Source organism: Watersipora subatra, chromosome 9, assembly GCF_963576615.1.
Source record: "Watersipora subatra chromosome 9, tzWatSuba1.1, whole genome shotgun sequence".
Taxonomy (NCBI): domain Eukaryota; kingdom Metazoa; phylum Bryozoa; class Gymnolaemata; order Cheilostomatida; family Watersiporidae; genus Watersipora; species Watersipora subatra.
This window is the reverse complement of record NC_088716.1, coordinates 564,237-577,838: the sequence shown is the minus strand read 5'-3', so window position 1 is coordinate 577,838 and position 13,602 is coordinate 564,237. Positions and strand designations below refer to the sequence as shown.

Sequence of the window (13,602 nt, the reverse complement as noted above, 5' to 3'; positions counted from 1 at the left end):
GAAAGACAAATGATTATGATCAGCACATGAACACATTCAGTATCTGAATAATGTAAACTGGTGCACATCAGGCTTAAAACAAATATTGCCTCCATAAAATAAATACGAAGTTATTTGTCACCTAGCAACCAACAAACAAACCGGTATGCCAGATATTTTGCTATTGTCCCAAAGGTGTGTACTCCAGCAGTATAGGCCTATTTTATAACTCTGTGTAAAACGTTTGATAGACAACTAATAACCGGCAAAGCTCATCAAGTAAACATCCTTAAAACAAAATTAATAGTCCTAGGGTATGGCAGAACGAAGATGAGATAAGTGATTGTAGTTATGGAGGTCTCACCAATCTCTGCTATGAACAGTGCCCATGCTGAATTATTAGGTAAAGCTAGTTTGTACTAGCTAACATGTAGCCATAACAACGGTTTGTTTGTGTAGCATCAGCCATTATGTAACGCTGACGCTTTTTAACATGGCTTTTCATTTTCTAGACTCTAAAGTAAGCAAATAAAAAACAGCAGGTATTTATAATGTTGCAATCAAAATATGTTGAAACTAGGCTACAAGTTGTTAAAGATTCATGATTGACAAAGTGTATTTAATATATTCTACTAACATTGTTAACTATTTTAGGTATAATGAGAGGATATAGTAATATTATTGAATACTGTTTAAAGTGGAACCAAATAGAACAAATGACTAAAATAGAGGTTGTAACTCTTGTCCTTAACTTAGTCTACTTAAAGTAATTTAGATAAAGAACTTATGCCAAAGTCATCAATGTTAGGGGTGACACATGACAGGGTTCCCAATCACTGACTAAGAATTGAGCTGTTTTGAACATATTTGCAGCTATGCCTCCGTTGTCAGATTAGAAACAGTGATGGCTCTGAAACTGGTTAAAGAAAGTACATTTACTAATGCATTAGGTTTATTATGCTATGATACTTGCATGCTTTACAATTCTTGCATCTGAGGCATCTATATGAAGAATGTTGGTTTTTATGACTAGATTATGTCTTTATGCATCTGAGGCATGTATAGGAAGGCTGTTTGTCTTCGTGACTAGATAAGTGGAACTGGACAGCACCAGTGACTTTGGTTAAACAATTACCTTCAAACCTTAATAATTACCTCTCTATTAAATCTTTAGATGCATATTCATTGTTACTAATCTTCTGCTAGGCTTCTAGCAGACCTAGTACAGATAGTACCGCTGCCAGTCATCATGAACATATAGGCTGACTATAGCAACAGAATGGGATTCAGTGCAAAAAATTCCCATCAACATTTTAACACTCAGCTGTCTATCAACTATTTACACAGTAATCATTGTTAAGCATCTTTTGTTAGAGCTGCCGCGAGTCTAAGCTATTGGCGATGCGCAAAAGCCTTGTTTTCTTTAGACACTGTCCTCCCATATGTTTGTATATCATTGTTTCTCTATTCTTACAGGCAATATAAGCATAAAGGCTATATTTGGATAATCAGACTGTGTGCTTCCAATTTGCACTAGATTACGATGAGTGAGCTGACGCTGAGCAATATGGCTAAACTTGCTCAATCATAACTTTATGGTGCACGAGGTGCAGTTTGATTATTCATTTTTCTCCAGACATCAATGCTTTGGCAGCTAAACACTGAAATGTTCAGCTTCAGATCAAGGGGCCAGTGTGAGGAACAATGTGAGCCTCGATATGAGAGCAATGTGACTGTCACTATAACCTCTGACAGGATCTGTTTTAGGATCACAAGGATAATCCAGTGAGTTATAACCAGAGGATTTGTAGTAAAATCGAGCTGTACTATTTCTACAGTCTTCAAACAAGCCTTCATTTTGTGAGAGGCAGAGTTAATCAAGCTATAGCCATGAAGGGGAGAAACCATTACATCGTGAACAATACCTTTTCAATGTATGTATTCAGGTGGCTGTAAGAATTGACTAAACACACAAGGTATTGTTTATTTTTAAGTAGATTGAAGTTATTGTAAGGATGTGAAAGACTGAAAGTTATTCATAGCAGGTTTGATTCTAATAATGGTTATTTGTTGGAAGAACAAATGAAGGGGACTAGAAACTAACCAACCAGCACAAACATTCCGCACTCGTATCTGAGAGGATTAGCCTGCAACTCTCTTCAAAAGCCTCTAGTTGTTTGTGGCATATACCAGTCCTTCACACCCTTTAAATGTATAAACTATTTCCTTGTAAGGACTCATGAGAGAGTGGGCCTGAGGCTACAATAGTCAATGAACTGGAAAAAAAAACCTTCATATACTTCTAATCTTTAAAAATTATGCACACAATCGTTCAAGGAGTTACCTACCCTTGCCACATAAAACCATGAAAATTGCTGGATTCAATTAGTTTGATGCAAGCATTAGTTTGGGCATGCACAATGCAGACAAAACCTTTATACTGCATGGCAAATGCTAGTCTGCATGGCTGCTGTTTTTAAATGTATGAATGTTAGTTATGCAAAAAGAATGCTTCCCATGTTGTTTCGAACTCACAACTTTTAGTACAGCTGCGCAACGCACTACTATACCTGCACTAAGCGACCAAGTTGATACATTTGGAAATAATCATGAAGTTAGTTATTACACAAGACAATCTCTCACGACACACCAGACTACCAGGGTGTTAGTTTTTGTTTGTTTGTTTTATTTCATCAAAAAGTATGGAAACAGAAAAAAAGAAAAAGAAAATAAATAATGATGAGGCCCAAACTGCGCAGTAGCATTGCTAGTCAAGGCGCTGGGCCACAAGTTAACAGCAAGCGGCCAGAAACTATTTATTCACCGCTCAACAGGTACAGCTTGAGGGCACGTCTAAAAGTGGGCATACTCACAACCCTACGCAGTTCATCAGGCAGAAGTAGTATATAGAGAGCAGATCTACACATAAAAGTGACGGATCCAGAGGGGGGATAGAAAAAGGGGGTTGTGAATTAAATTGGCTAGGGGTGTAGATTGAATCGTGTGGAGTTGAATGAGATGTTGGGGTTTGAGGGGAAATTGTGGTGTAGAGTAGGGGGTTGAATTCGAGGGGTTACGGATCCGCTCCTGGCGTAATCGGCGGATTATCTGTGGATGAGTCATCCGATTAGCGGGGGATGAGTCATCCGATTAAACGCGGATTATCGCGGGATTAGTCGGGGGAATCGTCGCGGATTAGTCGGGCGAATCGTCGCCGATTATCGGTGGAATAGTGGGGGTGAATATCTGGGACATCGAGGGCTGGATGGTTTTCCGGAGTGGATCTCGCGGATTATCGAGGAGAGCGAGAGATTACCTACCGGATGAGTGAGGGGGTTAATATCTGGGACACCGAGGGGTTGATTTTCCGGAGATTGTTATATATTTGGTTGAATGACAGATAAGTTTTTATTATAAAATATAAACTATAAATGTTACAAAAAATTCAAAATCATTCTGTCATTCGTTTTAAAAAGGAAAGTTTTGGAATACATCTTTCATCAATTTCTGTGTCACATCGAAGAACTAAAATAAGAGTTGATTTTCCCAAAGAATTGAGAAACTGAACAGGAAGTAACAAATCTAATCCTTCATTATTTCCAATATTATCATATATGAAGGTATCTTTAGGTGTAGTAGAATTTGAAATAGGTTGAAGATTACAGATAAAGTCAATATCTTGAAAATTCGATCCTGGAGGACATTGCAACATTGAAAGAGTAGAGTTATATCCACATAATTCTCCTCTGTAGAATAATTTGAAATCAATTAGAATATCGATTGTGGAATTTTGAACTGAATATTCACATTCAGAATATGTTAGAACTTGCTCCGATGAAGCTGACACTATAGGATTAAGGTATAGGTTTTTTCCATCTGTTTCATCTTCATTTAGTAGTTCTTTACACGCAAATCTGTGATTGCCTGGTAATGGATAACCACAATGAAAGTAGTCCAATGGAAATATTCTTCCGCATGTTTCATTATTCTTGTGATATAAAGTAGTTTCTTCGAATGGAAGTAGTAATGAAACTTCAAATTCATTGAGTGTTCTGCTTAAGCAGTTATTCGCATCGGTAACATATTGAATTCTTTGATTTCCATTTATTATTCCCGTAAAGCGTAAAATGAGAAATATTATAATGTGCAAATTCATTATAGTCATAGTGTCTTTTTAAAATACTACTCTCTTGACTGAAGTAGGCAAAGAAAATGCATAAAAAAGTATGTCAATATAATATATATAGTTCATTCTTCAAAATTATCTTGAAATACTATACAAAAAAAGTTATTCAATTCTATTTGATGAGTCAATCCTTCTTGGATATAAAGTGATTAAATATAAAGAATTATGCAAAGTCTAACTGTGATGATTATCAATTCTTCCCATTGATATGTAAGAGTTCACTGAAGTAACGATTTGTAGCATGTTGATCATTGGCTTCTCCTCTCAAATATGGATAAAGTCTTGTTTCGGTTAATATTATGTTTGAAGGTGTGTTCCAATCAAGTGAGGATAATAATGATAGTTGGACTTTGTCACTCCTTGGTCCGATTTGAGCAGATTCCAAACACGTTCCAATATCGAGTTCGGCAAAAGTCTCATGAAGTTCTTGTCGAGTCAATCCTTCATTTCCATATTGTATTTGCATTATTCTAATACAATATTGACATCCTCGAGCTCCCTCGAAGCATCCACACCGACTTTCTAAATATGTTACGAAACGTTTATAGATATAGAATCCGATAACATAGTAAAAAGTTTCTTCAGTAACTCTTCTGATGAATTTTTTTGTGTTTTTCTTTACAACCACTCTTGATAACTGTCCATCCTTAAGATGAGCTGGAATAAACTCCTCTAGAAATATAACCGACATTGTTTCTGTTTTCTTCGTTTTTTTTTTTTTGGTTCCTTCACCAACAGAGCTAAATTGAAGAATGGTGGAGAAATCTAGAGGAGTAGACTTAATATCATTCCGAATCTTTCTTTTTTATTTTCATCCAACAGATTTTTCATCTATAATTACATCATCAATTTCATGCTCGATTTCCTCTTCCACTCTTTCTCCGATTAATGGAAATTGTGCTATATGAATGAGTCTTCTGAAGAGCAGTTGTTTCGTTTCATCACGTTGAGTAGGATGAGTCATGTAGTGCCGAATTCTATTCCAAAACACGGTTTCAAAAATCATTTCTTCCATCGTTTTAAAATCGGTCGCGATAAATCTGTTAATCCATTCTAAATCAACCTTTTTTCCAATTTTACCTTCTCGAATGGTAGCTTCAAGATCAACCCATTCAAAGGTCATCTTCAAATCTGAGGGTGTTATCGATATTTCTTTTACACATAATGTTGATTCCAAACATTCCCTGCATTCCAACGCACTGCAGACACAGTTGGACTTTAATCTTTTCAATGACACAACTTTTCTAAAAGCAGCTGTTCCTAGAATGTAGTATAAACATTCCTCGGTAAGATGTGTACGAATTTGTTCATTTTGTCAAGATGAACCAAGATGTTATCTGGGATTATTTCTGCAACCTCGAATGGAACAAAATCTTTAATCAGAATGTTTTGAGTCATGTTACTATGAGAAAGTCTACATTCGAAATGATTTTACATTGGATAGTATATTGAATTTATATGAGCTTAGTTATATATTATTGATATTGTATATACGAAAAGAAGAGCCAATGAAGAAAATAAAATTTTATAGTAATAATACATCGAGGAGCAAAACTCTACTATCATATATACTTAACAACAAATTCACTTCTAAAAATTATGCTAAAATATATTCTGTGCTCACTCCATCGTTACATACTCTTCTTTTTGAATAAAAATATGTTAATCCAGTTCTAAGTTGAGTGTATGAGAACACTCTATTGTCTTTTTTTACAAAACCTTTGTTTACCCCTTCCTTAGGAGATCTTGAATGTAATACTTTTAAAAAAGTGTCTTTTGTAAAACTATTCGTAGTTTTACTTAATCCTTTACTGTTATGCTTTGTAGAATGAGTTTCATCATTCCAGCAAAAGTAAGTCTTAGAATTTAAGGCTACTATTCCATGACCTGAAAATTCTACTTTGAATAAACCAGGAGTCCTTATATCATATTGATATACTTCTTTGCAACAATTTTGTAATTCCCACAACTTTGTAGGAACAGATTTACAGAGTTGGAAATCATCCGCGTGTCGATCGCAATACATCCTAGGAAAACATTTTCCATATTCTTTGTAGTATATATCAGCGATCTCTTTTCTAACGATATTATCCATAGGTGCTGAAAGAGCCATGTAGGCACTATCTGTATCCATCGCCACATACTGGAAGTCCTTTCTGTCGAAGTATCTAAAATAAAAAAATTTTAATCCTTAATTCTTGTTATCTTAGTATTATAATACTCCCATTTCAAAAACTATCATTCAAATGTTTACCATTATACATATTTTTTCTAAAAGATACAAATGAGATTACTTACCTATCCATGAAGTCATAGTAGAACTCCAACATCCGAAGTTTAGCCAGTTGTAATATGGAGAATCCGATATGTACAGGTATATCCATTTTCATCTGAATAAATATATATACAGTCCTATTAGATTCCTTTACATATATTAGCTCAAGTAAATTTTTCATTATGATTCAATTATATCAATAAGATAATAAATATATACTACTAACCGAAGGCTTGTGTTGAGTCAACTCATAGAAGCTATCAACGATTTCCTCCAAAGATTCAAATCTGTGTGATCGTACTCTCAAGGATGCTTCATAATCTCCTTGAATATACTTGACATTTCGATGTTTTAATTTCTCAGTGATTGTTTTCCCGTACGATGAATTTCCAATGAGTTTATTGGTTGTGGCTATCAACTCTTGGTCAGGATCTTTGTCACCAGCTCTTCTAGCATTTGAGACAGATTCTCCAAATGACTGGAAAACTCTTCTAGGGGTGTATTCTATGACTTGATATATTTTGGTTATAATCAATCCATGATTAAGATACCATTTTGCTAAAGTGGTGAGTAGTAAAATGTTTTTTCCAAACATACTCCCCACCAAAGTTCGTTGTTCTTGAGGTAGCATTCCTTCCTTTTCAGCAAATTCTTTCATACTTTCACTAAGATGATTTCTATTCAAAGATGTATTCTTGAAAATGGGGCTCATTTCTGAAAACTTTTCGTATAAGTTTTCAGGAACAGATATATCGCATTCAATGAATCCATATATCTCCCCTTTTATAATCTGCTGAATAATCTCATCCTCGGTGGCAAAGGAATTGGAAGGATAAAACTCTTCGTTGAAGATACTAATAAAGTTCTTAATCTCGGTGTTATCCTCAATCATCTTGTTCCATTCACACTCCCAGATTCTTACTAAACGATATCCAAGTTCTTTAACATATTCTTCCTTCTTTATCGTTTCCTCCAGAACTTCACTCATGGGTCGATTCTTATATGGATGTATACTTATTCCTTTGGTCTTGTTACAGTTATGTCCATGCCAGAAACATCCATGAAATTGAAACACTGTATTCGATTCTTCACAATATCCATCAACAGGAAGATTATGTTGTCCAATTCTAAATTCTTTATCGTTGTTTTCATGTAAGATTTGAATATTGTCCTTCCAAGTCAAAAATTGTAACCATCCATGAGCAGCCATGCTATTTTTTCGAGAATGAGTGTATGCAAATCCATTTTCGAATCGTCTTATTCTAGGGTTTCCAGTAGGCATTTCTTGCATCATACTCCACAAATATAATGCATTTGCATCAACTCCTAGAATAAGTTCACAAAGTTTGGATTCCTTTCCAAACTTTCTTTCTCGAATCAGTGTTTTCTTCGACTCATGAAGTCTGTGAAAAACAATGCTAGGTCCACCTACGATATTGTCCTTGATAGTAAAGTAAATATCTTTATCACTTTCCTTGATCAGACAGACAGGTTGACAAGCTTTGAAATGATGTGATGAGATTGTCTGATGATGAGAACTCATAGGATGAGGAGGCGAATCTGAAAGTTTCAACATCCATTTTACTGCCAATCCAGGAAGTGAAATGGCATCTTTCAACATATCGATTCCCATGGTTCTGTAAACTTCTTTTTGTTTTTCTACAGCTTCAACAAATGGTACTACATCGAGATTGTTGTACTATACTAGAAAATCTTTTAACGTTTTCATCTTCTCTTGTTTCCAAATGTTTAAACAGATTTCATAATCAGCATCCGAAATATGTTCATCTCTCAAAGAACTGTAAAAGCATTATTTAGCTGGTAGAAACGGTTGTTTCAACTTCTCAAGATCATCCATATATTCATAAGGATAGAATCCTTTTTGTTGAGAGCATTTGAAAGCTTTGAGATACTTTGCATAGGAAAATCCTGGAGCAATGAAGTTGGAAATATCCAAGAATTTGAATCTTCTTGATTGAATACAGCTCATCTTGTTTGTTCTTTTCACTACAAAATCAAAATCTTCGTCTTCTGTGTCTTGAAGACATCGAAGTAGAGGTCCTTTCATCACATTCAGGTCGTAGTTTTGTGAATTAAATCCTAGAATCGGAATACATGAGATGAATTTGTCGAAACGATTAAATAAATGACAAAATTCCTCTCTTGAATGGTATACTCGAGGATTGGAAAATTTGCAGGATTTAAATCTTTCTTCAACTTTTCCTTGCTTTTCAGCTTTTGCCTTCATCAACTGTCTAATGTAGTAAAGTTTTTTTTCAAAGATATCCCGGGCTTCATCAGCAATTTGGGAAATATACTGAACAAAAGAAGATATACAAGAATCAGTATCTCCCTCACTTACAAAACACTTTGGATCCTTAAATCCGGGTACATTTGAACAAACTGATATACTCATCAATTCGTGTCTCGATGTGAATGTAACCGAATTGGAATTTGGTGGAAGGTCGGATTTTGGAAGATAACACTCGATATCATATGTGATTAAAAAGGGAAAATAAGTATCTTCCTCAGCCACGGATATTCCTATCTCTCGTTTCAGTTGTTCGAAAATTGTAGGTGTTGCCTTAAACTTTCCTCCTTCAAAGATGAAGTTTGTTACTACTTCTTGACTACATTTATGTCTATTGAAATTTCCTCTTTTTGTAAAGCTCACTTCACAGGAAGGACAACTAAACCCTTTAGTATAAGCATTAACATCCTTGATGAAACTGAAATGAGAGTTCTGCAAATCGAGGAAGAGTTCCTTTCCCTCTTTTTGGGACGATGTCCAGATGACTGTTGAGGTTTCATCAGCATTCAGAGAAAATACGGTTATACGGAGGTCAAAACATTTCTCAAGAGAAATTAAGTCTCCTAACTCAATTCCAGGAAAATTATTCATCAGATCTTTGTTGGATGAGGAAGAAGAAATGTGATTCAAGTACTTTTGAAATAGCACCTTCACAAGTTGCTGTTTTGGTCTTTGTCTGGTGCAACTACATCGGTTTGAACACTTACACATTGCCTTCAATGCTAAACATCTGAAGAAACAGAGATTGTCTGTGTAAGGAGTGCAGCTATGAGGAATGTTATGCATAGTGATTACATGTCGATTGTTAAGAATGTGAGTCGGAAGATCTGAAGCCAATCCTATTTGCCCCATTCCAATCAATTTATAGAAATAGAATGAAATATTGGTAATTACATTCAATTTCCAAGCTGTATTTGGGCGTTCTCGAGTCGCTATAGCAGCAAGATCTTGTCTTGTCAATTCTTCAAAGAAATTCTGTAGTTCCTGTCTTGTTGTAATCAGTTTTGCTTTTTTGAAAATTGTAGCATTATTCGATGAAGCATGAAAATATCTTAATTCTCCTGAAGTTTTATGTTCAAGAATGCATCCCACACTACAATTTAACTTAGCTCTTGTTTGTAACCCATTCCAAGTTGTCAACATCTCGTTCCATATTCTTTCCGAATGGTTTGGAGTTGGAAGTTCTGCTTGAGGAATATTTCCATTCCATAAATTTACGTTTAACGTTTCAACAACTCTTCCTCGTCGTCTTTTTGTTTTCATAGCATTCCAATATCTTCTTATTAACTCATCCCATTCCTCATCATCATTAACAAGAATGATATCCTGATTATCTTGTTCTCTTTCATTTTCGATAGGAACGATGGGCTCGACTCTATCATTAATACCAACTAAATTGTCATCATCAGCGTCCACTTCATTTTCATTTCTTTCGATTTGATTTGTAGGTTGATCAGATAAATAACTATTTTCTTCGATTTCATTTGTATTTTCTTCTTCTGATACATCTGATTCATCGGTTTCATCATCAGCAAGATTACGAGTAATAGGAGTTACTGTTATCTTAGATCGAGTAGGATCTCCTCTTCCAATTTGAGTTGAAGCAGAACGAAATGAAGAATGATGAGAATCATTCTTTACTTTTTTGAAAATGAAAGGGTGATCGGAAACTTGTATAATAATTGAGCTTTCATCATCATCATCATATTTGCGATATTGTTCCGAAGAATCATTAGTTGATGATGTAAACGATTCTGAACTTTCATTCGATTGGAGATGAATGTGCTTGACATGTCTTTTGAGGATTGATTTTTTGTTAAATGAAGTCGAACATTCTAAGCAGATATATTTATTAGCTGAAACGGATGATGCACTTCTTTCCCTACTTCTGCTTCTTTCTCTATTATCAATTGAAGTGGAAGGAGTAGAATTTTCCGAAGAAATTAAATTATGCTCTCGTGAAAGCTTGAACATCTTTGAGGAAGAATTCCAACTGTCAAGATTTAAAAAACTCATTTTACTATTCTCTCTACATTTATTCATTCATTAAAAATTTTTTCCACCAATTATTGTAAATCAACTTACCTCATCAGATTTGCTCCACTCTCCTTCTGAATGGGGAGTTGCCAGATACATTTCCTCGATGTAATCAAATTTCGGAGATATATAATCCAGTGAAACAGAGATAATCCAAAGTTCTGAGAGAAGATTATACATAGATATCCAAATTGTAGAATTAATCCAAACTTTTGTGAGAAATATAATCCAGTTAGTTCGGAGAAATATAATCCAGTGAAACAGAGATAATCCAAAATTCTGAGAGAAGATTATACGTAGATATCCAAATTGTAGAATTAATCCAAACTTTTGTGAGATATATAATCCAGTTAGGTATAGAAATAGTTCAAAAAAAACTCTCGATAATGGTGAGTCCATCAAACTTGGCTGTATTTATACTAGTCAAGTTCAAGGAGGTGGAACCTGCACAAAAGCTATAAATCGCTTCTAATCCAACTTGTCTCACTCAACTTTCGCGAAATTGGATTTCGCGAAAGTGAATTTCGCGAAATTGGATTTCGCGAAATTACACATTATATATACTATATAGTCAACTTTCGCGAAATTGAATTTCGCGAAAGTGAATTTCGCGAAATTCCATTTCGCGAAATTACACATTATATATATTATATAGTCAACTTTCGCGAAATTGAATTTCGCGAAAGTGAATTTCGCGAAATTCCATTTCGCGAAATTACACATTATATATATTATATAGTCAACTTTCGCGAAATTGAATTTCGCGAAAGTGAATTTCGCGAAATTGGATTTTGCGAAATTATACATTATATATATTATATAGTCAACTTTCGCGAAATTGAATTTCACGAAAGTGAATTTCGCGAAATTCCATTTCGCGAAATTCCATTTCGCGAAATTACACATTATATATATTATATAGTCATCTTTCGCGAAATTGAATTTCGCGAAATTGGATTTCGCGAAATTACACATTATATATATTATATAGTCAACTTTCGCGAAATTGAATCTCGCGATTTTCAATTTCGCGAAAAGTCTTCTGATATTATGGATGATGCAACTAAATTTATCAAAACTCATTAATCATTTGATGAGAAGAATTGTATATAACCAGCAGAATTTTACTAAAACGATATCAGTTGTTCATTCAAACTCGGAGAATTAACACACTACACAACTATGGAGGATAATACTCAATCTGGAGTGATAAAACCTGGATCGAATAGTTCAGTGAAGATGTCGAAAAAGAAAATGTCACCTGTAACTCTTTCTAACACGACTCCTCCTACGAAGAAGAAGAAATCCAACCAAATCGAAACGAATTTGGAGCAAAGGGTAAAATATGTGGCAGACAAGTTAAGAACATTAAGTAAGGCTACTTTAATGGAAGCAAAATCACTGCAGAGAATGTCAGATCTTTCAATAGGATTGATTATGGAGGTGACAAAAACGGAAGAAGCTCATTCGATCCATGGAGCGTGCTGTATCATTCACTTCAACTATGTGGAAAATGGGATTAGTAAATCTACTGCTGTATTTGCTCCACAACGATTTCTGGATGGATCGCTGTCTTATCCAAGTATTATGGTATATCTTGGATTAAAACCTAAGAGTAATGGACAGGGAAGTTACCATGACTTAAGAAGAGTAACAGAAGGAACCTCAACTCCCTCGGACATGAAACGTACTCTAGCCAATCTGAGATCGAAGAGACTTGAAAAACTTATACAACATTTCGAGATTCGTCATCTCAAGGAGTTCAAAGCACCATCTATTTTCCACTATCACAATGTTGGAGCAAGTGAATACAAAGATGGTGAAGGCAATGTGGATGTGGTACCAACTGTAGCATTTTCAACCAAAGTTGATGGAGAGGAAGTTCAAGGAACTTTAACGATGCCTTCGAGATGTGCCCTTTCGTTGAAAGAAAATTATCCGGGTATCATTATATACAAGGGGCTAGTAACATCTCACAATACTCGCGAATACTACGATGTAGTAGTCATGGGACATGAAGAAGCAAGCAGATTTTACGAGAGTTCGGTACAATGCAAAAAGGATCCTGCTATCTCACTTATTTCCGATGACGATGAGTGATTGATGAACAACTCGATACAAACTTCGTTTTAAAGAATGTACATGAACATTTTCTTATATATATTCAATGTTTCATTTATACTATATTATCTTTATTGTGACTTATCTACTTGTACATTTCATATATTTCAAGTTAAACATAAACTATTTTATTTTTATTGAAACGAAATGATGATGGAAATAATGAATAATACATATAAATATATCTTTTAAAAAGAATAATTTTGTAATAAAACTGATCTTTCATTCAACATATATAAAAAAAAACGAAAATAAAAATCCTTAAAATTCTTAACCATTCAAGAGCTTCAACATTACAAAAACATCAAATCTTCAAAAAAAATAACTTTGTACATAAACACTTTCTCATATATATTCAACGTTCTCAAATATATAACATTCTCCACTTTGCACATAAACACTTTCTCATATATATTCCATGTTTCAAATATATAACAATCTCCGGAAAATCAACCCCTCGGTGTCCCAGATATTAACCCCCTCACTCATCCGGTAGGTAATCTCTCGCTCTCCTCGATAATCCGCGAGATCCACTCCGGAAAACCATCCAGCCCTCGATGTCCCAGATATTCACCCCCACTATTCCACCGATAATCGGCGACGATTCGCCCGACTAATCCGCGACGATTCCCCCGACTAATCCCGCGATAATCCGCGTTTAATCGGATGACTCATCGCCCGCTAATCGGATGA

The 13,602-nt window shown here is 34.9% G+C and overlaps 1 protein-coding gene and 1 long non-coding RNA gene across 2 annotated transcripts in view; one reads left to right on the top strand and one right to left on the bottom strand.

Moving 5' to 3' along the window:
* LOC137404148 (centrobin-like) overlaps positions 1–13,602 on the top strand; it is a 577,594-nt gene that overhangs the window by 506,443 nt on the left and 57,549 nt on the right. The window lies entirely within an intron of this gene.
* Positions 6,217–6,730, bottom strand: LOC137405478 (uncharacterized). The gene is made up of 3 exons (XR_010979765.1): positions 6,667–6,730; positions 6,464–6,555; positions 6,217–6,333 (listed from the first exon to the last, which is right to left on the bottom strand). It is a non-coding gene; the product is annotated as an uncharacterized lncRNA (long non-coding RNA).